Source organism: Macaca fascicularis, chromosome 2 (genome assembly GCF_037993035.2).
Source record: "Macaca fascicularis isolate 582-1 chromosome 2, T2T-MFA8v1.1".
NCBI lineage: Eukaryota > Metazoa > Chordata > Mammalia > Primates > Cercopithecidae > Macaca > Macaca fascicularis.
Genome location: NC_088376.1, coordinates 148,842,210 through 148,869,396, shown reverse-complemented (window position 1 = coordinate 148,869,396; position 27,187 = coordinate 148,842,210). Strand labels below are relative to the sequence as shown.

The window sequence follows — 27,187 nt, the reverse complement described above, 5'->3', positions numbered from 1 at the left end:
CCCACCAACATTGACATTTGGGGAATACTATATCTTTCTCCTTATATCTTTTTTCCATACCATAACCATAGTAAGTTTCTTGTTGGAATCATGTAAATGACCCTATATCATTTCAGTTCTCTACTCTGCAGTTTTTTATTTGAGGTTATTGAGATATTTTCCTGGGTCATAAAAATTATTTGAAAACATGCTTTTTGGTAGATGCCTAATATTCTATCCTATGACTCCTCAGTAATTTACTTAACTAATCCCCTAGGACTGGACATTTAGATTGTGTCCAAATTGTTGCCATGATTTTAAAAAACCACTACTAACAATAAGAAAACACCATGATGAACATCTTTATGATCAAATTATGTCTGCATTCCCAATTATTGCATATTCCAATTTTGCAAATTTCTGTCCAATCCCAGAGGAAACAGACCACTTCTTTGTTTTTTTCAAAATGTTTGGGGTTTTTTATTTTGTTTTGTTTTGTTTTTATTTTTATTTATTTATTTATTTTTGAGGCAGATTCTTGCTCTGTCAGCCAGGCTGGAGTGCAATGGCACGATCTCGGCTCACTGTAACCTCCATCTCCCGGGTTCAAGTGATTCTCTCACTACAGCCCCCCAAGTAACTGGGATTACAGGCACCCACCATCATGCCTAGCTAATTTTTGTATTTTTGTAGAGATAGAGTTTCACCATGTTGGCCAGGCTAGTCTTGAACTCCTGACCTCAGGTGATCCACCTGCCTTGGTCTCCCAAAGTGCTGGGATTACAGGCATGAGCCACCGCACCCGGCCTAAAAATGGTTTTCTTTAATGTGTATATATGCTTACAACACATATTATTTAGTTTCATTTTTGTGTTAGTCCTTTAAAATGGCATCATACAGTATGTAATCTTCTGAGACTTGCTTCTTTCACACTTTCTTCTACTGGGAAACGTTTCTCAGACTCATCCCTGTGGTTCCAGCAGATGTAGTTTATGCATTTTCGTAGCTGTGCAATATTCCGTGGCATGACGATACTACAGTTTATTGATTCATTCTCTGGCTGGTGGGCATATGGTTGTTTCCAGGGTTTGGTTCTTTCAAACAATGTTGCTGGGGACATTCTCAGCCATGGTGCCATTTTCCTAGTAAAGGAACACAGGAGGAAAAACAAATTCTGGAAGAGGTGGGTAGAAACAAGAGTTGAGCACATACAGCTTGAAGTGAGGTGTCTGCAGGACATGAGCTGATTTTATTTTGGAGGAAGACTGTCAGGAGCATCATCTGTGGGATTGGCTGAGCTGCAGAGCACTTAGCTTAGGCTTAGCTGCCAAGGTCAGTGATCTGGGGCTCTTGAGCACAGGTGGAGCCCTCTTCTGTGCACCCCTTCAAAGAGGCAGAAGCATCGTTTGTGAAGGGAGCCTGATCCACACACCTGTTCATCTTGGTGCCATTAAAATCTGAGCCTCCCAAAGTGTGGAGTGTCTACTTTCAAGGTACCTAAGAGAATACTAGATGTTATTAAATAAGAGCTCATCACCTGATGGGAAAACTAGTCCATTTCCTGTTCTTTTTCCATCTTCCAGGTCCATCAAGGCAAAAGGTTCTGCTGGAAGTAGTCTATTTTTAATGACTTCCCCCACAAATATTTGCTAAACTCTGTTTGATGAGAGACCAGACTTTGGGACCAAGCCCCTAGGCAGGCAATAGGATCTATCAGACATAAGGATATGCTGTTGTTTTCTTTGCAATTCTTTGTTGTACTCATCTCCTATTTGTGGTGAGTGGCCCTGGTTTTGCACTGATGGTAATGATACAATTTTCCCTTTAAGAAAATTGTTTAACCTTAAATCAAGCAGATTAGGGAACACTCATGAGCTCAATGATAGGAGAGATAGTGACCATGATGGCAGTCATATTTGATTGACTGAGGTTTGAGAAATGCTGACCTAAATCAGCCATTCTCAAACTTTTTGTCTGAAGACTCATTATGTTCTTAAAAAGTATGAAGAACAGGGTCAGATGCGGTGGCTTACACCTATAATCCCAGCACTTCGGGAGGCCGAGGCAAGCAGATCACCTGAGGTCAGAAGTTGTAGACCAGCCTGGTCAACGTGGTGAAACCCCATCTCTACTAAAAATACAAAAATTAGCTGGGCATGATGGCATGTGCCTGTAGTCCCAGGTGCCCAGGAGGCTGAGGCAGGAGAATTTCTCAAACCCGGGAAGTGGAGATTGCAGTGAGCTGAGATCGTGCCATTGCACTCCAGCCTGGGTGACGGAGTGAGACTCTGTCTCAAAAAAAAAAAAAAAAATTATGAAGAACCCTCAAAGAGTGTTGATTGTGTGTAGGTTATATCTCTCCAAATTTACAGTACTAGAAATTAAAACTGATTTTAATAATATTTCTTAATTCATTTAAAAATAGCAATAGTAAATCTATTATGGTAACATAAGTAACATAGTTTATGAAAAAATAACTCTATTTTCCAAAACAAAAACAATTAGTCAGAAGATTAAAGTTGTTTCATATTTTTACGAATCTCTTTAATGACTTACTTGAAGATAGTTGGATTCTTATCCACATCTGCATTCAACCTATTATGATATGATTGATGTTTTAATTGATGTATATGAAGAAAATCCAGCCTTACATAGATATATTTTTGGAAAAAGGAGGAGTATTTTAATAGTCTTTTCAGATAATTGTAGATACTTTTCTTTAACACCACACTCTCAAACTCAACAAGCTCAGTGTATTCAAGCTCAGACTGCCATAACAAAGTACCACAGACTGGGTGGCTTAAACAATAGTAATTTATTTTCTCACAATTCTGTAGGTTGGAAGTCCAAGTTCAGGTTCAAAAGCAGTCTGCTATTAAGCACATTGATCAAGTTTTTAAAATTTTATGTTCTGACTTCAGCCAGGGGCCTGCCAGGAATCAGTAGCAGACCAGAAGGGACAGAGGAAGGAATCATTGAACTGAAATATAGAACAATAGAAATTACCTACCTAATCAAAATAACAAAGAGAAAGTAGGCTGGAAAACAAAATGAACAGAGCCTTGCAGACCTGTTGGGACTATAACAAAAGATTTAACTCTTGTGTCATTGGACTACTGGAAGGAGGTGAGAAAAAGAGGGTGGGGCTAAAAAAGTACCTGAAGAGATAATGGCAGAAAACATCCCAAATTTGGCAAAAACACACAAACCAACCCTACAGATTCAGGAAGCTGAGCAAATTCCAAAGAGGATAAACCCAAGAAAATCCACATCAACCCAAAAAATAAATTTCTAAAAACTAAAAACAAAACAAAAATCTTGAAAGCAGTGAGAAAGAAAGAACATCTCACCAATGGGGGGTAAAAATTTTGAATGACAGCAGATTTCTCTTCAGAAATCATTACAGTCAGGAGGAAGTGGCACCTATCTCAAATGCTGAAAGAAAAGAACTATCAACCCAGAGTCCTATATCCAGCAAAAGTATTTTTCAAAAATGAAGGAGAAATCAAGACATTCTCAGATGAAGGAAAATTAAGAGAATTTTTTGCCAGAAGACCTATCCTAAAAGAATGCCTATAGTTCTCCAAAGAGAAAGGAGACAGTTTTTTTTTAAAAGAATTCCTGGGACATCAGGAAGGAAGAAAGAATATGGTAAGCAAAAATATGGGTAAATGCAATACACTTTCCTTCTCTTCTTGAGTTTTCTAAATTATGTTTGACAACTGAAGCAAAAATTGTAACACTGTCTGATATGGTTAGAAAGAACAAACAGAAAACAATATAAAATGGCAGACTTAAACCTTAATATATCAATTATTATATTAAATATCAATGACCCAAATACACCAATTCAAAGACAAAGATTGGCAGAGTGAATTGAAAAACATGACTGACTACATACTAGCTACAAGAGACTCACTTCAAATATAATAATATAAGCAAGTTAAAAGTAAAAGGATAGAAAAAAATCACATGCAAACGTTAATCAAAAGAAAGTGAGAGTGGCTATATTAATATCAGATAAAGTCAGCTTCAGAGCAAAGTAAATTACTAGACATAGAGAAGGATATTATAACATAATGATAAAAGGGTCAGTCAGGAAGACATAGCAATCCTAAATATGTGTGCACTAAACAATAGACCTGTAAATATGTGAGGCAAAAACCGATAGGATTGACCACAATTACAATTGGAGACTTCAACACTCATCTGCCAATAATTGATACAGCAACTAGGCAGGATATCAGCAGGAATACAGAAGAACTTAACAACACCATGAGTCAACAAAATCTAATCAACGTTTATAGAATGCTCCCCATAACAGCAGCAGAATACACACTGTTTTCAAGCACCCACAGAACATATGCTAAGTTAGACCATATCCTGGATCATAAAACAAACATTAGCAGAATTAGAATAATTGAAATCATGGAGAGTATTTTTTCTGGCCACGGTGGAATCAAACCAGAAGTCAATAACAGAAAGATATTAGGAAAATATTCAATCACTTAGAAACTAAATGATGCATATCTAAATAATCTATGGCCAAAGAGAAAGTCTAAATGTAAATTTTAAAACTACATTAAATTTAATGACAATTAAAATACAACCTATCAAGATTTGTGGAACCAGCTAAAGCATTGCTGGGAGGGAAATTTATAGTGTTATGCATAACTAGCAAATAAAGAATTCTGAAATCAACAATCTAACCTCCTAGTTTGAGAACCAAGAAAAGGAAGAGCAAAACAAACCCAAACCAAACAGAAGAAAGGAAATAATAAAGTTAAGAATAGAAATCAATAAAGTTAAAAACCAAAAAATGACAGAGAAAACCAATGAAACACAGAGAGAGTTCTTTGAAAAGATTAATAACATCAAAAAATTCTAGCAAAACTAACCAAAAAGAGAGAACAAGGAAAGAGAAGACACACATGAACAAAATTGAGAATGAAACAGAGAATAACACTACAGACCCCACAGACATCAATACAATAAGGAATACTGTGAACAACCCTGCACATATAAATTTAACAACCTAGTGGAAATGGACCAATTCCTCAAAAAACATGAACTACCACAATTCACCCAATATGAAACAGATAATTTTAATATCCCTGTAATTACTAAGGCAATTGAATTTGTAATTTTTAAATTTCCTAAAAAGAAACCCCCAGGACCAGGTAGTTTCTTTTTTTATATTATTTTTTATTTATTTTTTAAATTATATTTTAAGTTCTAGGGTACATGTACAAAACGTGCAGGTTTGTTACATATGTATACATGTGCCATGTTGGTGTGCTGCACCCATTAACTCATCATTAACATTAGGTATTTCTCCCAATGCTATCCCTCTCCCCTTCCCCCACCCCATGACAGGCCCTGGTGTGTGATATTCCCTACCCTGTGTCCAAGTGTTCTCATTGTTCAGTTCCCACCTATGAGTGAGAACATGCAGTGTTTGGTTTTCTGTCCTTGCAACAGTTTGCTCAGAATGATGGTTTCGAGCTTCATCCATGTCCCTACAAAGGACATGAACTCATCCTTTTTTATGGCTGCATAGTATTCTATGGTGTATATGTGCCACATTTTCTTAATCCAGTCTATCATGGATGGACATTTGGGTTGGTTCGAAGTCTTTGCTATTGTGAATAGTGCCACAATAAACATATGTGTGCATGTGTCTTTATAGTAGCATGATTTATAATCCTTTGGGTATATACCCAGTAATGGGATCTCTGGGTCAAATGGTATTTCTAGTTCTAGATCCTTGAGGAATCACCACACTGTCTTCCACAATGGTTGAACTAGTTTACAGTCCCACTAACAGTATAAAAATGTTTCTATTTCTCCACATCCTCTCCAGCACCTGTTTTTTCCTGATTTTTTAATGATTGCCATTCTAACTAGTGTGAGATGGTATCTCATTGTGGTTTTGATTTGCATTTCTCTGATGGCCAGTGATGATGAGCATTTTTTCATGTGTCTGTTGGCTGCATAAGTGTCTTCTTTTGAGAAGTGTCTGTTCATATCCTTTGTCCACTTTTTGATGAGGTTGTTTGATTTTTTTCTTGTAAATTTGTTTAAGTTCTTTGTAGATTCTAGATATTAGCCCTTTGTCAGATGGGTAGATTGTAAAAAATTTCTTCCATTCTGTAAGTTCCCTGTTCACTCTGATGGTAGTTTCTTTTGCTGTGCAGAAGCTCTTTAGTTTAATTAGATCACATTTGTCAATTTTGGCTCTTGTTGCCATTGCTTTTGGTGTTTTAGTCATGAAGTCCTTGCCCATGCCTGTGTCCTGAATGGTATTGCCTAAGTTTTCTTCTAGGGTTTTTATGGGTTTTAGGTCTAACATTTAAGTCTTTAATCCAACTTGAATTAATTTTTGTATAAAGTGTAAGGAAAGGATCCAGTTTCAGCTTTCTACATATGGCTAGCCAGTTTTCCCAGCACCATTTATTAAATAGGGGATCCTTTCCCCATTTCTTGTTGTTGTCAGGTTTCTCAAAGATCAGATGGTTGTAGATGTGTGGTATTATTTCTGAGGGCTCTGTTCAGTTCCATTGGTCTGTATCTCTGTTTTGGTATCAGCACCATGCTATTTTGGTTACTGTAGCCTTGTAGTATAGTTTGAAGTCAGGTAGCGTGATGCCTCCAGCTTTGTTCTTTTGGCTTAGGATTGTCTTGACAATGGGGGCTCTTTTTTGGTTCCATATGAACTTTAAGGTAGTTTTTTCCAATTCTGTAAGGAAAGTCATTGGTAGCTCAATGGGGATAGCATTGAATCTATAAATTACCTTGGGCAGTATGGCCATTTTCACAATATTGATTCCTCCTATCCATGAGCATAGAATGTTCTTCCATTTGTTTGTGTCCTCTTTTATTTCATTGAGCAGTGGTTTGTAGTTCTCCTTGAAGAGTTCCTTCACATCCCTTGAAAGTTGGATTTCTAGGTATTTTATTATCTTTGAAGCAATTGTGAATGGGAGTTCACTCATGATTTGGCTCTCTGTTTGTCTATTATTTGGTGTATAAGAATGCTTGTGATTTTTGCACATTGATTTTGTGTCCTGAGACTTTGCTGAAGTTGCTTATCAGCCTAAGGAGATTTTGGGCTGAGACAATGGGGTTTTCTCAATATACAATCATGTCATCTGCAAACAGGGACAATTTGACTTCCTCTTTTCCTAGTTGAATACCCTTTATTTCTTTCTCCTGCCTGATTGCCAGAACTTCCAACACTATGTTGAATAGGAGTGGTGAGAGAGGGCATCCCTGTCTTGTGCCAGTTTTCAAAGGGAATGCTTCCAGTTTTTGCCCATTCAGTATGATATTGGCTGTGGGTTTGGCATAAATAGCTCTTATTATTTTGAGATACATTCCATCAATACCTAGTTTATTGAGGGTTTTTAGCATGAAGGGCTGTTGAATTTTGTCGAAGGCCTTTGCTGTGTCTATTGAGATATCAAGTGGGTTTTGTCTTTGGTTCTGTTAATATGATGGATTACGTTTATTGATTTGCGTATGTTGAACCAGCCTTGCATCCCAGGGATGAAGCCCACTTGATCATGGTGGATAAGCTTTTTGATGTGCTGCTGGATTCTGTTTGCCAGTATTTTATTGAGGATTGTTGCCAATATCCCTGTTCATCAGGGATATTGGTCTAAAATTCTCTTTTTTTGTTGTGTCGCTGCCAGGCTTTGATTTCAGGATGATGCTGGCCTCATAAAATGAGTTACGGAGGATTCCCTCTTTTTCTATTGATTGGAATAGTTTCAGAAGGAATGGTACTAGCTCCTCTTTGTACCTCTGGTAGAATTCGGCTGTGAATCTGTCAGGACCAGGTAGTTTCACTGCAGAATTTTACTAAGTGTTTAAAAAATTAACACCAATTCTATACAATGTTTTCTAGTAAATAGAAGAGGAAGAAACAATTCCAATATATTTTATGAAGCTACTATTATCATAATAGCAAAACCAGACAAAGACAATACAAACAAATACAAAACTACAGACTAACATCCATCATGTGTATACATGTGAAAATCTTTAACAAAACATTAACAAACAGAATTCAACAGTGTGTAAAAAGAATTACGCATCATGACCAAGTGGAGTTTATTCTAGGGAAGCAGGGTTGGCTTAACATTTAAATACCAATTAATATAATCCACCATATTAATGGATTAAAGAAGAAAATCACATGATGGTATCCATCAATGTAGGAAAAGCAAATTCAACACCCATTTGTGATAAAACACAGAAAAAGTAGGAATAGAGAGAAGCTTCCTCACCTTGATAAAGAGCATTTTAAAAAACTATCTTATACCTATACTTACTGAATGTTTTCCCCTGAGATTGGGAACAAGGCAAGGATGTCAGGTCTCATCATTATATTCAATATAGTGCTGAAAGCTATAGCTAGTGCAATAAGACAAGAAAAGACATACAAATTCAAAGGAAGAAATAAAACTCTTTTGCAATGACTTGATTGTCTACATAAAAATCCCAAGGAATCTAAAAACACAAACACCCTAGAAGTAATATGTGAGTTCAGGAAAGTTACAAGATACAAACTAAGCATACAAAAAAATGTATTTTTATACACTAGCAATGGATATGTGGACACCAAAATTTTAAATACAATGCCATTTACAATCACTCAAAAAATGAAATAGGTATAAATTTAATAAATCTATAGGATTTATATGATGAAAATTATTAAACACAAGTGAAAGAAGTTTTAAAAGCCTAAATAAATGAAGATACTTGTGTTCGTGGATTGGAAGACTTAACATAGCAAAGATGTCTGTTCTCTGCAATTTCTATCAAAATCTCAGACAAATTGGTATAGATGTGGAAAAGATTCTAAAATTTGTAAGGAAAAGCAAAGAGTCTAGAATATCTAAAGCAATTTTGAAAAAGAATGAAGAATCAGTTTATGTGATTTCAAGACTTATTATATAGAAATCATGACAGTAGTATTGACAGAGATATGACAAATAGATCAATGGACTGAATAGATGACCCAGAAATAAACCCACACAAATATGCGCAACCTATTTTTAACAAAGGTGCAAGAGCAATTCAATGAAGTAAGATGATAACCTTTTCAACAAATAGTGCTAGAGCAATTGGACATCCATAGGCAAAAATAATGAAAATAATAATAATAACTTCAACCTAAGTCTCACACCACATATAAAAATTAACTCATAATGGACCATGGACTTCAATGTAAAATGTAAAACTATAACACTTGTAGACAAAAAGTAAGAGGCTGGGTGTGGTGGCTCATGCCTGTCATCTTTGGGAGGCCAAAGTGGGAGGACTTTGGGAAAAGTGGGAGGCCAAAGTGGGAGGCCAAAGTGGGAGGACTTTGGGAAAAGTGGGAGGCCAAAGTGGGAGGCCAAAGTGGGAGGACTTTGGGAGGCCAAAGTGGGAGGACTGCTTCAGCCCAGGAGTTCAAGACCAGCCTGGGCAACATAGTGAGACCTTGCCACTATTAAAAATAAATAAAATTAGCTGGGCATAGTTGTGCACACCTGTAGTCCCAGCTGTTCAGGAGGCTGAGGCAGGAGGCTTGCTCGAGCCTGGGAATTCAAGGCTGCTGTGAGCTATGATCATGCCACTGCACTCCAGCCTGTGTAACAGAATGAGACCCTTTCTCAAAAAGAAGAAGAAAGAAGAAAGAAGGAGAAGGAGGAGAAGGAGAAGAAGGAGAAGGAGGAGAAGGAGAAAGAGGAGGAGTAGGAGGAAGGAGGAAGGAGAGGAAGAAAGACAGGAAGAGGAAGAAGAAAGAAGAGAGAAGAAGAGAAAGAAGAAGAAAGAAGATGAAGAAGATGAGGAAGACAAAGATGAAGAAAAAGAAGGGGAGGAGGAGGAGAAGAAGAAGAGGAAGAAGAAGAAGAGGAAGAAGAAGAAGAAGAAGAAGAAGAAGAAGAAGAAGAAGAAGAAGAAGAAGAAGAAGAAGAAGAAGAAGAAGAAGAAGAGGAAGAGGAAGAGGAAGAGGAAGAGGAAGAAGAAGAAGAAGAAGAAGAAGAGGAGGAGGAGGAGGAGGAGGAGGAGGAGGAAGGGGAACTAGTGGTGGAAGAGGAGGAGGAGAGCAAATCCATAAAACAGGCAAAAAATATCCTGTGACAAGAATAAAAAGACAAAAAATCCTGTGACAAGGATAAAAAGCTAAGCTATGCACTAGAAGAAAATATTTGCAAACCGCAAAACCTGATGAGGTACTGATATCTGACTTATACAAAAAAGTCTCAAAACTCAGCAACTTAACAATCCAATTTAAAAATGGGCAAAAGACATCTCAACAAAGAGTATATGTAGATGACAAATAAGCACGTGAAAAGATGTGCAATGTCATTAGTCATTAGGGAAATGAAAAATAAAACCTTGATTAGATATTATTACACACCTATCGTAACGGCTGAGATAGAAAATAGTGACAACACCAAATGTTGATGAAGATGCAGAGAAACTGGATCCACTCGTACATTGCTGGTGGGAGTGTAAAATGCTACAGTCATTTACCATACTGGAAAATGGTTTGGCACTTTCTTAAAAAAAAAAAAAAAGAAAGAAAGAAAAAGAAAAATCAACTGCCATACAACCCAACCCAACAATTGCACTCTTGGGCATTTGTTCCAACAAACAAAAACATTTGTTCACACAACAAACCTTACATAAGTGTTTATAATACCCCACAACTAGGAGTAACACAGATGTCCTTTCACTGATTGGTAGATAAACAACTTGTAATGCATCCACGTATGGAATACTACCCAACAATAAAAAGGACCGAACTCTTGTTACACACAACCACCTAGAGGAATCTCCAGGGAATTCTGCTGAGTGAAAAGAGCCAGTCCCAAAAGGTTATATACTGCATGACTCCATTTATACAACGTCATTGAAAGAACAATATTAGAGAGATGGAGAACAGGCTAGAGGTTGCCAGGGGTTAGGGATGAGGGGCATGACTATAACGGGGTAGCCCAAGGAAGCCTTGTAGGGATGGAACAGTTCTACATCTTGATTGTAGTGGTGGTAGTGACACAAAATTGCAGGTAACATTTCGTAGAGCTACACACACACATACACACACACACACACACACGTCAAACTGCTGCATGTAAGCTCTGTAGATTGTATGATGTCACATGACTGGTTTTTATGGCGTGCTGCAGTAGTGCAAGTTAACCTTGGGGAAGTCCAGAGGGAGGTGCATGGGATCTCTCTGTACATTTCTTTGCAATTTCATTTGAATCGATAACTATTTAAAATAAAAAGTTACAAATAGGGCTGGGTGTGGTGGCTCATGCCTGTAATCCTATCAATTTGGGAGGCCTAGGCAGGTGGATCTCCTGAACTCAGGAGTTGGAGACCAGCCTGGGCAACACAGTGAAACCCCATCTCTACTAAAATACAAAAAAGTTAGCCAGGCATGGCAGCATGTACCTGTAATCCTGGCCCCTTGGGAGGCTGAGGCAGGAGAATTGCTTGAGGTTTCAGTGAGCCGAGATCGCACCATTGCACTCCAGCCTGGGCAACAGAGTAAGACTCCATCTCAAAAAAAAAAACATACAAATAAATGAATAAATGGATTGAGAGAGAGAGAGAAGGAAGCTGACAGGGAGCCATGTAGCACCCAGTGCCCTCTGCTGCTGCTGTTTATTGGGTATTTCTAAGACCCACGGCACTTATGCATATTATATTTTAGTTACCCCTCACAAAAATCCTGAAAAATAGGTATTATGATCTCTATCCTCCAGATGGGGAAAAGGAGGCTCAGGAAATTTAAGTTACTTGCCCAAGAAAGTATTTCTGTCTCTCCAGGACACACACCACTCTTTCACACTCCTTCTGCCCTCACAGGCCACACACAGGCCATCTGTAAAATGGGGACAACAGTGGCATCTTATGAAGATCCAGCAAAGATAATTCATGTAAAGTGCTTAGCAGAGTAGCTGGAACATAGTAGGTGCTCATGAAATACTTATCAAGTGAATAGAACTGCTAGGTGCCCGATGCATGTTAGTTCAATGAGGCAGCCCTCTCTCTGGGGCCCACCACTCAGCCTTCCCAGTCTCAGACAGGGAGACCCCTCCCTGAGTGCAAGCAAGTGGACTTGCACCCCTGAGATGGGCTCTGGGACCAGGAGGGGCAAAGCCCACCCAGGCTGGTCTGAATGCAGAAGGCAAGAGCTAGGTCCTTGTCAAACCTGTCCCTAGCCTAGAGCCAACACATCGGGGACACTCCACACCACGGTTAACTTCCCTTCTCCTTTCTGACCTGGGTCCCTGTCATGTCACCCACCCCTAACTAATGCCATCTTTCCCCTTTTCCAGAGCTGAACTTCGTCACCAAGTCCCTAGAGCCAGCAAGACATGGGCCTCAGTTTCCAAACCCTGACACCTCTCATTTAACCAGAAGACGTGGAGGGGTGAGTTGGAGATGGGGACTTGGTTGGGGGGTATCAACCTGGGAAGAGAGATGCTGGGAGTGCAGGTTGCCAATGGAGGGTCAACTGAGCAGGAACACAGTGTTTGAAAGCAGCTGTCTTCTCTCTGTCATCCTACTGGGGACATGTATCTTATTTATGCAACATTGGGCCAGTTTGGGGAAATTCCCTGGAAGCCCTATGGCATTTGAATTAGGAGCATGATGTAGACTGTGGAGGAGGAAAGCCCCATCACATCACATGGTAGATGGTTATCAATCCAGGTTCTGTCCCAGCACTGACACTGGGGAGCCCAGGCGGATCTGACACTGTCTCTGCCCTGGGAGGATAGACTGGTGCCTGAATGAAAAGCCAGCAACCTCACCTGGTCCTGCTTCGTTCTTCTACCCTCTGGGTCATGCCCCAGCCTGCACATGAAGACTTGGAGGTGAGGTAGTCAGGGGGGCTTGCTGGGACATGTGCTAAGTGCTGACAGAGAAGACAGGACAGACCAGCTGGGTGGCAGTAGTATGTTTATTGGTTATTGAGAGTTTGGCAGCTGGACTCAATCCCAGGTTCAAATACCAGTTCTGCAACTGGGACAGCCCCTCTGAGTCTCAGATCCCTCATCTATAAAATGGTATTTTGCAGATGATTCATGTAAAGTGCTTAGCAGAGTAGCTGGAACATAGTAGGTGCTCATTAAATTCTTATCAAATGAATAGACCTGCTAGGTGCCTGATGCATGTTAGTTAAATGAGGCAGCCCTCTCTGAGGCCAGAACACCACTCAACCTTCCAGAGTCAGCATATATGGCAGCTCTGTGAGATTTCTGTGGCTCCTTACTGAAATCAACCATGTCTTCCTCTGTGCTCCTACAGGCCTTTCTTGGGGCCACTGCTATTTGCCTTGCTTGACCAACCTTACATTAGGGTGATATACAAATCTTGGAGTGCATGCCCAATGGACCCAACATATAAGAGATCAGAGCTCTCACTGCTCATCTTTCAGCATCAGACACAACTTCTGTTGCACAAGCTTGTCCTCTGAGCCAGAGCTTAGAGTCGTCATCTTGTTTGACCTTCCCAGCAGGCGCTGTTAGCCCTTTTCACAAATGAGAAAACTGACGCCCAGAGAGAAGAAACCTTGCAGCCAGCGTGCAACCCTGAGCTTCTAACTGTGCAAGGCAGCATCACTGGCTTCCTACTGCCTTTGTGCCTGCCTGAAGATGAGTAACCACAGACTCAACTCAGGGAGGGAGAAAACAAGCAGACGGGCCACGTGCCTCCCTGCTCAACCCTCAGACACCACCCAGACCTCTTGCTTTGCTAAAGTTTGGTTTCTCGCCCAAGCACTTTGGGACGAACCAGATTGTTTCCAAACACATTACATAATTGCTCACATATTTATTTAATGCCATCTCTTGAATATTAAATGATCCATAATACGGAACAGAAACTTGAGCATCTAAACCCAGCAGCTTTTGATAGGCGTGGGTGGGGAAGGAGGTTGAGGAGAGCCATCCATGAGCCATCCTCCGGGAGAGGCGGTGACATCACTCCTCTCCTCCTCCTGAGATAGGTTGACGAAGGCTTCCCATGCCCATCGGTGGAAACCAGGTAGTAGAGTTTTCACCACGGAGTTCAACCTGTTTTATTATATAATAACAAAGATGCATCATCTTCTCTCTAAAGGATGCTTGAAGCCAGGGCTTAGCTACCTGTTTATTTGGTTACAAGGGTTTACTGAGCACCCTCTATGTGCAGTCATTGTTATACATTTATTCACCTCTCATGTGCCTTTATGAATGGGACAAAGAGACCTCTGGCCTCAGTGGGACTGGGGAGGGATGAACAGGGCCCAAGATAACGTGGTAATGTGAGCGGAGGGCCCCTGTAAGGAGTTTGAATCACAATCTATGTGCAGTGGTGAAGTTATTGGGGGTTTCCAGTAGTCCGATCAATGTTTGAGAAACATCCCTCCAAAGCCAGGAGAGGATGGGGGGTGAGGGGCACATCAGGAAGGGCCAGGTCACAGTTCTAGGTCAGGGGTGCCAGGGGGTGGGGCGAGGAGAATCCAGGGAGGACATGAGGGCCACTCAGACCCTAAGTGGTGACCTTCTAGCCTCAGAAGTGGGTCTGTCCAAGGTGATTCTAAGTTTCTCTGAGGGCAGCGATGGAGGGCCTGGCCTGATGGCCAGCAGGAATCACAGTCACACCAATGTCAATAATCATCTCAGTGCCTAGGAGTCCCCAAGCACTCACTGCATGCCAGGCATTGCGATGAGCCCCTTGTCCTCACCACCAGCCTGTGACATGTACAATTTTGTTATCCTCATTTCACAGAAGAGGAAAGCAAGGCTCAGAGTGGTTAAGTCCAATGCCTGGATTGCCAGGAAGTAGCATCTATCTCCACACATACAACCCATGTTGGTTGAATGAATTCATTGTAACAACAATAGTCACAAAAATCACCATAGCAATCACTTAATACAGGGCTCACTTTGTGCCAGGGCCTGTTCTAAGTGCTTTAAAATGTTTAATCATTTAGTGCTCACAACAGCCCTATAAGACATACATGACCATTCTTATCCCCACTGTACAAAGGAAGAAACTGAAGCAGAGTGTTCAGTGTTAATACCACCCAAGTTGGGATTTGAACCCTGGTAGTATGGTTCTGGAGTTCAGATTTTCAGTAAAATGCAGTGCAGGTGGAAGAAGTAGCATCTGCTGGGAACCAGCACTCCCACCCCGTGCTGTCTGCATTTCCAAGTGGGGTCAAAGCCACTGGCTCACTGTCGATGGGACATTCAGCAGCACGCCTTTTGGGGCAGACCTGGGCTGAGCCCGAGGGGAGGGAGTATGTGCCAGCAGACCCTAAAGCCTGAAGACTGACCTGTTCTCTCTGGAGCCAGAGCGAAAGGGCCTCCCAAAGCTTACCCCTCCTGCAACTTCCAAGACGTTCCAACCACAAAGCAGCTCGAGTCACTGCCTCAATAAGGGAATCAAGGAATCTTGTCACTCTCTTTGCCAACAGGAACATCCAGAGAGGAAAACCAACTAAGGGAAGTTGTGGGGTCAGAAAATGTTTATGAAAAATGTTTTACCCCAAGACTGTGCCAGAACAACTAAATCCTCCCCAGCAGAAACCCTTTCTAAGTAAAAATGACAGGCATCTTTCCTTATACATAAGTTCAATCGGCAGAATGTCCACGTCAGCAATGTATTAGGCAGTTGTAATCAACACCACTTTACAAAGCAACTGACTCATCCTGCCTTAAAATGTGGACAATAATTCCCATCTGAGGGCCATGCTGGGGGATGGGAACCCCATGCTCAAGAAAGTGCTTTGTCAAAGATGGAAACTGGCACAAAGGAGGGTTTTAAAAGGACTTGAGGATTCTTAAACAGTTTATCCTTTTGGGGAGTTTGAACTTTTCTCTGCATTCCTGTTCTCTTCAATGAGAGAACGAAGGAAACAAAAACGTGAGCCCCCTCTGTGGCCAGACTTCCCCAGTCTAAAATTCAGGGAAGGGAACAAAGAGGTTGCATCAACACACGCCCCAAACCTCTGGTAACCACTTGTCAGAGCCAGGGAGCCATCGCACGAGGCCTGTCCTGGGGAGGAGGCGTGGTGCAGTGGGACACTCCGGCGGCAGGTCGTCTCCCCTCTGCCAGGTGCAGGTCCCAGCTGTGCAATCCTGGACAAGTTACTTAAGTGCTTCCCATCTCAGTTTTATATTCTTTAAAATGAGAGCCCTCCTTTTTGAGGATGTTGGAAGGATTCAATGGAAGAGAAAATAGGATATGCCCAGCTTAGGGCCTGGAATATTGACGACTGCTCGGTGAGTTTTGTTCTTTTATTGGTCCCCAGTGGGAACAATCGCCTCAAATGGTGAGGACCCCAGGCACCTTTGCTGGGACCGTGTTGGTCTCTCTCAGCCACCTGAGGACTGGGAAAACAGAGTCTATCATCTGTATTAGTTTGTTAGGGCTGCCGTGACACATGACCACAAACTAACAGAAATGTGTTGTCTCACATTCTAGAGACTAGGAGTCCAAGATCAAGGTGTCAGAGGGCTTGGTTCCTTCCAGGGATGGTGAGGGTGACTCTTTCCCGGCCTCTCCCCCAGCTACTGGTGGTTCGCCAGCCATCTTCGGAGCTCCTTGGAATGGAGAAGTAGCACTCTAGTCCCCTGCCTTCATGTCATCTTCCCCCAGTGAGTGCCTCTGTGTCCAAAGTTCCCTTTTCATAAGGACACCAAGTCATTCCAGGTTAGGACCCATTCTAATGGCCTCATTTTAACTTGATCACCTCTGTAAACACCCTCTGTAAATGCCCATCTGTACCTCACATTCTGGGGTATGAGGGGTTAGGACTTCAATCTATCTTTTCGGAAGGATGTAGTTCAACCCATAGCCCCATCATAATGATTTGAAGCTGATTCTGGACAGACCACCAGTTCTTTCATGACATTTAGGTTCCCAAATAGACTCGAAGAATATTTTACGTCATTCTCTAAAATCTGACATCCTTCTAAAAATCACTGATGTCTTAGCTTCCAGGGGATGCCCATTGGCCTTAAACTCCAATCTGGGACTGTGGGATCATTATCTTACATAAAGAGTCTGTAAGTTTAAAGCCGAGCGCTTTCTCTGCACAACTATATTCTAGACTCCAGAAACACGGGAAGCCAGGGACTTAGCTTTCAAGGTGGTTACAGGCCGGAAGGCCACAAAACAGGTAGGTGTACAACTGGCTGTTGCTGGATAGGGGAGTGCCAGGAAGATCATTCCTAAAATGATCTTCAAAGGGTGAGAGAAAGAGGTTTTCTTCCTAGATCACCTCCTGTCTTTGTTTCCCTAGAGAAGTAATGTCCTTCCTGGGTGGTCTGAGAACCTCTGGGGTGCCCCTACTGCCTCTCGTCAGTCACTTGACTTTCATTCTGAGATGACACCCACTCCTGAGTCTTCCCCCAGGAAGGTGGGAAGTGGCACAGAGACCCAAGCCCATCACCCCCGCTTGGCTGGGATGCCCAGAGAGGTGGGGGGTCAATGCTGGACCCCCTTTATTGCCAGCTCTCCATTTTTTCCTCCCCAGTCATCTCATGGATCTGAGAAAGTTAACTAAGCTTCCCCATCCCGAATATGAGCGGTTCTCACATTGCTTGAACTGAGAGCCTACAATCCGTATTCGCACCCTGACACCAGCACCAAGCAAGTAATCGGGATCACAGGCATGAGCCACCGCACCTGCTTAAACTGTATTTTTAAAAGTAAAAGGCTGGAAAGCAAAGGAAGTCCCTAGATTGACTAAATAATATGTTTGCAGCGTAGACGTTCTGCTATTTGTCAAACAGGAGTTGCTGTGATTAGCAAAATATCAATTCACATAAAAGTGAAAAAATATATTCAGGGGTGTGTTCCTTACACCAGAAATATTTAAGATAAAACACATGTTGGCGTGCGAAGGGGGACGATTACAGTAGCTGGGAAACTTGCTCATGTGGAAAGTGCTCCTTCTCCAAGGATGCTGGAGGAAGGACAAGCTGCTCAGCAGGAAACAATAAATGTTTTCTTCCTGTTTCTCTATGAAGAGAAAGTGATCAGGCACATTATAGGGCACAAGCAAGGAGTGTCACGGGGCCCAGAGGCAAGGTGGGTAGGGGACTCTGTTACACTCTTTTCCCCTTAGTCCAGAGAGGCTTCCTGGAGGAAGCAAGATTCTGTGCTGTTTGGCCTAGGCTCTCCTGGCCTGGCGTCTCCCCACGTGACCTGTTTCAGTGGAAGCCTCCTTGGGTTGGGCCAGATGCACGCATCGTAACCACCCTTTCCCCATGTTCCCAGGGCTGCTCCATGCCAGCCAGTTGCACACAGAGTCCTCAGAACAAAAGAACTTCCAGGTAGCCAGGGCTGAAGCCAGGGTGTTGCTGATAGGATCAGGAGCCTCACGCTTGTGAGAACAAAGGCCCAAGAAGAAGCCAGGGGCGCAGAGTAATGCCCACCTCCCACGTTGCTTTTGACAGAGACTACTGTTTTGCCAATTACCACACTGTGGAGGCCAGCCCACAGACCCTGATGGCCAGCCCCACTCCCCTGCCCCTCTTCACCCCGCCTCCCTCCTCACGGATCCCCAGGCCAGAAAGGGAGGCAGCCCTGCTGGCAGCCAGGCCTGGGTGCCGTGGCCACCTTGCAGGGTGTGGCCATACGCTGCAGACTTCTGCAGTGACTGTAGGTGCCAGAGCCGAGCAGTCAGAGAGGGTACTTGTGTCTGTGGCCTGGGACCCAGCGAGGAGACCGGGTGATTCACCGTCATCTCTGGCCAGGTATGGGAGGCTGGGTTCGCAAGGCCCTCCCCACAGCCCTGGACTGGTTGGTCTCCCCAGGAGCCTGGGTCTCCAGTCCAGGGCAGGGCAGTGGTGGGGAGGTAGGGGGTTGCTGAGATGCAAAGGGTGTAAGGAGAGGAATCTGTGAGGCTTTGAGTCCTTGTCTGGGAGGGAGAGTAGAGGGCAAGCACTGGCCCAGGCAAGCTCTTTAGGTATTGATGAGGAGCCCCAGGGGGCACTATCTCTGGCCTCACCCAGCTCCATAGGCGTGCTCCCTCCAGAGGGCGGGGAAAGCGAACAAGAACAGGGGCTCTGGAGCCAGAAGACCCAGGTTCACATCCTGACACCCAGGAGTCCACTGGGACATTTACCTCCATCTCTCTGTGCCTCAGTTTTCTACCCTGTAAAATGGGGTTGGTGGTAACAGTTCCTCTTTCATAAGGCTGTGTGAAGATCAAATGAGATAAGCGAGGGAGCCCTTCGACACAGGCAAGTGTCCAGTAGCTGTTAGCTCTGAGCTGCCCCCTTTCCCTCCCTGAACATGGGAGCCGCCCTCAGAGGCAGCAAGGCTGATGCTGGAAGGAAAACTAAGAGACCCTTGAGGCTACCTGCCCATCTCAGAGGTGCAAACACAGGGGAGATGACCTAGGTCGTGGTGTCAGTTTCTGATCAGACAGACTGGAGTTTGAATCCTGTGTCTGCAAACGGTTTAGCTGGGAAAGCTTACACACGCTCTCGACCCCTTGACCCCATTTTAAAAATACGTGAAATGGGGATAATAACAGGACCTAGCTGATGGGTTATATATAAAGATGAAATTATGCTGTATACATAAAGGGCTTATCCCATGCCTTATACTTAAATTGGGAGCTGCTGTCACCATCACCACCACCATCATTACTATCATCATGATTGTTATTATTATTGTTATTATTATTAGGAAATAGAGACTCAGAGGGGGAAGGGACTCGCCAGCAGTCATGTAGCAAGTCAGAGGGCAAGGCAGGACTCAGCCCTGGCCCCCTACCCCTCAGTCCCTATTCTTTCCACTCCCCTCAACCCCTCATTGGTCCTAATGGGTCCTTCTTGGCCTTCTGCACACTCATCACAGACAGCTCCCGCTGACTTCACTGGTTCTGGGCATGACTCTGGGGGTGCCACACAGGGGAATCTGGCATCCCCCCAAGAGGCTGAGCCAGCAGACAGCCCAGGTTGGAGGTTACTTTGTCTCCATGATCCACAGCACCCCTCTAAAAGCCCTCCCAATCCCTGTGTCCAGGGATCACTGGCCAGGGAAAGTCTCTGAGGGGGCAGGATATAGCTTTGGAGGAAGCTGTCTGGGAACTGCACGCTCCTCAAGCTCCTCGCACCCCAAGGAACTCCTTATATAGGGAATGATTGGAACCCTAACTTCCACCAAAGCTTCCCTGGGCTTTGAGGACAGTCTGGGGGTCATGCTCAAGGGTCTTCCGCTTCTGTTGGCTGGTATACACTGTCTTTGCAGGCTCTGCTCTGTCTCTCCCACCTCCTGACCCTCCCAGGCAGAGATGAACAGAGACAAAAGAGGAGGCAGGGGAGAAAGGAGAAGGAGAGGATGGGGCTTGCTGTAAGGAGAAGGAAGGCTCACACACCTCTTTTAAAAATTCAAATACTACACACACAATCATCATTCCTTTTTACTGAACACTTACTATGCACCAGGCACTGTGTTAAGGACTTGATACATACTGTCCCAGTTCATCTTCACTACAGCCTTATCAAGTAGAAAATTATTATACCCACTTTGAAGATGAGTAAACTAAAAGGATCTTATTCATCTACTGTATAATGAATACAGTTGCGAAGCAGATGATACAAAACAATGACAGAGAATGAGTGAAATGTAACAGGGAGTCCTGGGGACTGTGGCAAATTGGAGAATCTTTTTTTTATTGAGGCATGACACACATAGTAGATAAAGTGCACTAATTTTAAATGCACCACTTTCTACACGTGTTTACACCTGTGTAACCACCACCCAGATTAAAATATTTCTTGTAGCCCAAAATATTCCTTCTGAGGTATTCGAAATTAATTTTTTCCAAATAATATTCTGCAAAACTGTCCCAGCCGAGAGGAACCTAAGGAGACATGATGACTAAATACAATGCAGCGCCCTCGATGGGAACCTGGAAGAGGAAAAGGGTGTTAGGTAAAAACAGAGGAAATGTGAATAAAGTATGGGTGTTAGCTAATATCAATATTGATTCATTGATTATGAGAAAGGTGCCATTCTAATAGAAGATGTGACTAATAGGGGAAACTGAATGCAGCACAGACAAGAACTCTCTGTATTGTCTTTAGGAATTTTTGTGTAAATCTAAAACAGTTCTAAAACAAAAAGGTTATTTCAAGATATTTTACAGATAAGGAGACGGAGGCCCAGAAGAGCAAATCCTCTTCTCAGGGCCCCACAGGAGCAGTGGACTAACCACAATCAAAAGGCTAGCCGGTGCTCTGGCTGCCAAGGGTGGGGTCAGGGGATGAGTGTGACAGGGGTGCTGGGGTCTCCTTGAATCCGTAAGTGCCTTACAGTGGACTCACCTCTGCAGGAAGCTGGCCACCCAGCTTCCCCTCTGCTCCCTCCTCCTGAACTCTCCAGGGCTGTTCGTTGAAAATCAGTTCTCCCACTGGTCTTGGCCCCAGAGGGAGTGTTCATGGGCAGCTCCTGTTCTGAGAGCAGGATGTCATCTTCCCACTCCTGCCAGTCTCGATGCAGGTGTCTCTGAGCCCCCCATGCCCAGCACAGGGGTGGCATGAGCACAAGGTGTTGGTTGAGTGTTGAATGGATAGATAAGTGAAAAACTGAAGGAGGGAAGAAATGAATGGCAAGCTGGGTGGTTGAGGGGATTCCAGGGTGTTAGAGAGTGCCAGGAGCATGGGCTCTGCCAACAGATGGCCAGAGTCAAATCCTGACTCTCCCACCTCTAGCCAGGAGAGGTTACCTAACCTCTCTGTGTCTCAATGTCCTCACCCCAACATGGGGAAAATAGTGTACCTGTCCTTAGAGGGCTGTTCCGGTTAAAGGAGTTGATTGACATGAGGGAGGGAAGTAATAAATAGAAGAGGGAAGGAGAGCTGGGGAGATGATGAATTAGTTGTCATATTGAGAGATGGAAACTTGGACAAAGCCATAAGACTGGCCATTCTCCCAGAAAAGAGGAAAAGGAGCAGCATTGTACAACGGTTAGAGCACAAATTTGGAGGCAGAGCTGCCAGGGATCAAATCCCAATGCCACCACTTACCGGTCATGTGACTTTGGCCAAGTGAGTTAACCTCTCTGTGCCTCGGCGTCCTCATCTGCAAAATGGGTATGATAGCAGTGGCACTCACCTCAGGAAGTGGCTATGAGAACTAAGTAGTTGCCTGGTGTGGGTATAGTGCTTAGAATTGTACCTGATATGTTTACTACAACCCTGGCATATCATGAGTGTGTTTTAAGGAAATAGGAAAGGTTTTGTGCCAGAAGCCCACCCCCTCCCTTGAAGGGGCTCCCACGTTCAGGATGCAGGTCCAGCATCACAAACTCACTTACCTCCTGAGTCCAGGGGAGAAAGGGCCCCTTAATGAAGTCAGGTGGAGAGGGGATGACCTAGTGGCCACATTTTCATCTCTGTGGCCTCACCCGCCTCCAGCCAACTCTGGATGGGCAGTGCTCACAGTATTTTAAGAGAACATAGAAATCTGGATTCTTACGCACTATCCCCCAATTTTTAAACATTGGCATTTAATTCAATTTTATTTTAAGCTCTGAGCAAAACAAACAAATGTATTTTCAGTGGGCTGCTCTCACAAGTAGCTGGTTTGTAGATTCCACTCCAGTCTAGTCCTGCCAGTTCACTTTCTTTTATTTATTTATTTTATTTTATTTTATTTTTGCATTTTAGAGAAGAGGAAACGGAGGCCTAGAGATAAATGCTTGGGCTCTGATATATCTGACCACTTAGTGGAGCCAAGTTCTCCTCTCCCCTGCTACCAGCCACACCCAGGATTCCCGAGGAATCAATCAAGTGGGGGAGGGAACATCAAGGGGGCATTTTCCCTGTGGACCAGGGTTTTTCCAATAGCATATTTGAAATATGATTTAGGTTAGCCGGACACCATTTGCACCGTGTGTCAGAGGTGCTGCTGGGCATAAAGCAGGAGCCTTCACCACTTCCAAAGCAATAGCAAAGATTCGCAATTTATGGAACCCAACTTCACTTCTAGCCCTGGGTGGGCACCAGGATTCCACCTTCCATGAGCAATGCTAAGGTGGCATGCCAGAGAGGAGTAAGTTCTACCGTGAAGGAAATCACAAAGTAAATGCTAGAGAGGTCAACAAAAGTAGGGAGACATGTTCAGGGGAGACATTTAAGTGTGATATTTTTAAAGAGAAAGTTAAGTTAAAAGCTTGTCACACTCTGAACTTGAGTTGTTTTACTCTTCTCTGTCGAAAACTGCTATCTGGTTCCCACCTACTTAACCTGCCTGCACCTCCACCTTCCCATCTACAAAATGGGCACAAAATAATAACTCACTTTGTACAGCTTGGGATGAGGATGGAATATGACATTTGTGGAGGATTAAACAATAAAAACCAGCCATTGTTGTCACTGTCAGCAGCTGCCAGCCCACCTGTTTGCACAAGCAGTGGCTCAAGAGCCTTTCACTCGTGGCCTCTCTTTATCCTAACTATCCACATCTGTGACCTTCGCTTGGAAGAGTCCAGTGCCTCTACCAGCTGTGGAGCACCTAGTGTGTGCCAGGTCCTGTGCTAAATTCTTCCACCTGTGTTCTCTCTTGTAGTCCTCAGAGCAACCCTGGGTGCCAACATCATCATCACCATCTCTGCAGCTGAAGAACCTCAGGCTCTGGGAGAAAACATGAGGCATCCAAGGTCACCCCCAGGTGTGAATGTGACTTTGAGCAAGCCCCATTACCTCTCTGAGCCTCCAGCTTCTTCATCTGTAAAAGGAGGTTCAGGACACCCACCCCAGGGCTGCTGTGAGGCTCTATGAGGTAATGACTTCGAAAGTGCACCGTCAGCTGTAGATCCCAGACAAACACACAGTGCGGATGTGAGTCCTTCAGAGGCCTACTCCTGTTTGGGATTCAGTGCATTTTAGCAGTAAGGGCTACTGAGAAGTTATTTCAAGTGTCTTTTTCTTGGGTGGTTTCAAATACATCTCCTTTCTCCAACTAACAAGCCCAACACTGGCTTCAGCAGAAGCTCTGCACACAGAAAGTTACTTCCAGTGGAATGACCAGGAGGTAGAAGTGAGATAGGCATGATGGTCACAGCGGAGACAGGATCCCAGAGAAGGTCTCAGGCTATGCAGTCAAACAGATGTAGGATCAAATCCCAGCTCCTCCACTTAGTAGCTGTGTGACCTTGAGACAACTAGCTAACCTCTCTCAGCCTAACACAGAGGGTTGTTATGATGAGGGGGATAAGCACAGAAGCTGAGAAAAAGCAATACACGTGTACTGGAAAGGAAGCCTGCTCAAATAGGGCACAGCAGTACACATACATGGGACCACGAGGAGCTGGAGGGCAGACACTGTACTTTTCATCTTGGCAACCTAGCTCACAGTATTCATTTTCAAAAATAAAATTTTACATTCATTTTCCTTTACGCCTTGTGCCCACCCACTTAATTCCCCTTGCCTTTCAACCCCCAGCCCCACCATCCCACCTCTGCGAAGTGTGAAAGAATACAGACTCTTGATACCTGACAAACCTGTGCTGAAATCCAAACACTGCCCTGCCTGGATAGTCTTGGATAAGTTACCTCCCCTCGCTGACTCTCAGTCTCCTCTTCTGTAAGTGGGCTAATATTGCCTCTCTAGCAGGGTTGCTGTAACAGTTAGAGATGATGTGTGTGGCTGGCATGGCCTCTGACACAAAGTAGGCATTCTGAAAGTGTCAGCAGAAATGCTGTTGTTCCTTCCAGGTGTAGCCCATGGCCACCTCTGGCTCTCCACTCACACTCAGACTAACTTCCTGAGGAGTTTACAATCAATTTGTCTCTACATCTCAGATGTCACCATACAAGCACCTTGGGTGTATACATCTCTAAAGAGTGGCATTTCACCTCCATTTCCACAATCACTTTACACAATTTCCACACTCTCACTGCTTCTATATTGGTTGAACTTGGAGGGATTAACAATGTCCTTAAAACACCTTAAAAAGGAGCATCAACAGACAAATCATTCTGGATCAAGACCAAATGGCTCAGAGATTAAAACACCTGTCCATAATCACTGACATTAGCCACTGATCATGGGTTTACTCATGCCTGTGAAAGTTCCCAGACTGAAAGTTCATGAATGAAGGATTTTCTGGTCCTGGATATCATCTTATCCTCAAAGATAGCCTGCAAACTCTTCACTGTTACTTAACTAATAGTTTACGGGGGCTTCTCTGATGCCTTCAGATCAAGGCTAAATTATTGAGAGGTGGGATTGGCTCTGCTTCACTGTGAGGATTTGTGTGGGGGCAGGTGCAGGGCTTGGGAAACGCACGAAGCTGGGTCACACAGGGGCTGGGAAGCCGCAGAGGGACAATCTGCTGCTTGGAAGGTGTGTGCCCGGAAGTCTGACGCTGGCAAGGGTCTCAGGCAAAACCTTGCCCAACGTCTGGCTAATATCCACTTACCCTGCATGCAACGCAGTCCCTGTTCTAGGACCCCCTCCTCAAAACTGCGAACAGAGTCTGCCCTGTTTTTAGCTGGAAAAGTCTGGCTTTAATACCTGACATTGTGGGAGGATTGCCACAGCCATATGCCAGGGGCTTGGAGAGTTTGTCTGCAGTGACATAGTCCAGTTGCCACTCTGAACCTGCAGTGATGTGTGGCCTGCAGAAGCCACATATGCCATATAGTTTGTTCCAATGCAAATCAAAATGGAAAGGCACTCCTTTTGATTTGGGTAGGCAAAGAAAAAAAAGGAAAAATAAAAAAGAGGCCGGGTGTGGTGGCTCATGCCTGTAATCCTAGCACTTTGGGAGGCCCAGGCAGTCAGATCGCTTGAGGTTAGGAATTCAAGACCAACCTGGCGAAACCCCATCTCTACTAAAAATACAGAAATTAGCTGGGTGTGGTGGTGTGCGCCTGTAATCCCAGCTACTTGGGAGGCTGAGGCACAAAAATCACTTGAACCCAGGAGGTGGAGTTGCAGTGAGCTGAGATTGCGCCACTGCACTCCAGCCTGGGTGACAGAATGAAACTCTGCCTCAAAAAAAAAAAAAACTTTTTTTAAAGAATTATTTTTATAATCTCTAAGTCCACCCTCTTTTCTTCGGCATTCATTTAGGATTTCTCTCCACCTGCCTCCTACAGTGAGGAGGTGAGGGGTTTTCCCAGCCTCCACAATTACCTGGCAAGGGCAGGAGTCTGATCTTAAAACCAGCACCCCACTCCCCTGCTGCTTGCTCCAACACTGGCTCCAACACCTGGGCCTCTCCCTCCAGGCCCCTGAGCTAATTACAGGCTTCCCTAAGTCATTGTAAGGAAAAGCTAATTAAATCAGGGTCGGCCATTAATTTTCTGGCTAAGGACAGGCAGCCTACACGTCTCTTCAATTCCAGAATCCAGAAACCACGGCTTGGAGCTTCCTTCAAGGTTGGGAAAAGGGTTTTATCTGTTAGGGCTGATTTTAGGAAAAGCAGCATGTCCCAGTGACCATAAGGGATCAGGTTGGGAACCTGGAAAACTGGGCTGCAGCCGAATCTATATGGGAACGGGTATGAGGAAGTAAAGTCAAATGTCCCTGCACCCACTATTAGCAATTTGTTGTGAGAAAAACGCCTGCATTCGATCCCAGCCCTGCCACTTGCTATGCAGGTATCCTGGTCCAGAAGTATCCACATGCAAGGCAGGCAGCGTCAGTGCTGGCACAGAGAGTGGAGTGAGTTCTGAGCCAATGTTTGTTGAATGAACAAGTGACTACTGAGTGCCTGGCTCAGTGCCACACACACAGTAAACACCCAAACAATATTTGTTCTCTTGTCCCTCTTGGAATCTTCTTTTGGGACTATAACATTCATGGGATGAGGTGGCTTAAGTTCCTAAAACCTTTATATCAAAACATTCATTGGAAACTTTCCTCCTTTGAGATCAGGCTGAGAGACGCCAGAGGCAGGGTAGGGGCAGGGAACTGAGTTCTCCACTCCTAGAACTCCAAAGCCTCTCACGTACCATCAGACGCCAGCCTGCCCTGCCGTGCTGCCATGCATCAGCATACCTCTCTGTAAAGCTGGGCACCTTGACAGGAGTCCCAGCTGTGACTCTTCTCCCTTTCTTGCTCTGTTCCCTCATTAGCCGGTGCTTGGCTGGGAGAAAGCCGGTCAGGAGTGGGCTCAGGTGAAGCTGGAGAGCTGAGGCCAAGGAAAGGTTTTGCTGGGGTGGGAGTGGCA

The 27,187-nt window shown here is 44.0% G+C and overlaps 1 protein-coding gene across 8 annotated transcripts in view; it reads left to right on the top strand.

The window, feature by feature from the left end:
• ATP2B2 (ATPase plasma membrane Ca2+ transporting 2) overlaps positions 1 to 27,187 on the top strand; it is a 382,664-nt gene that overhangs the window by 153,686 nt on the left and 201,791 nt on the right. For all 8 annotated transcript variants that reach the window (XM_045384728.3, XM_005547813.5, XM_074032979.1 and 5 more), the window contains one exon: positions 12,330 to 12,424. The gene's annotated coding sequence lies outside the window, so the exon portion shown is untranslated. The remainder of the gene's footprint in view (positions 1 to 12,329; positions 12,425 to 27,187) is intronic.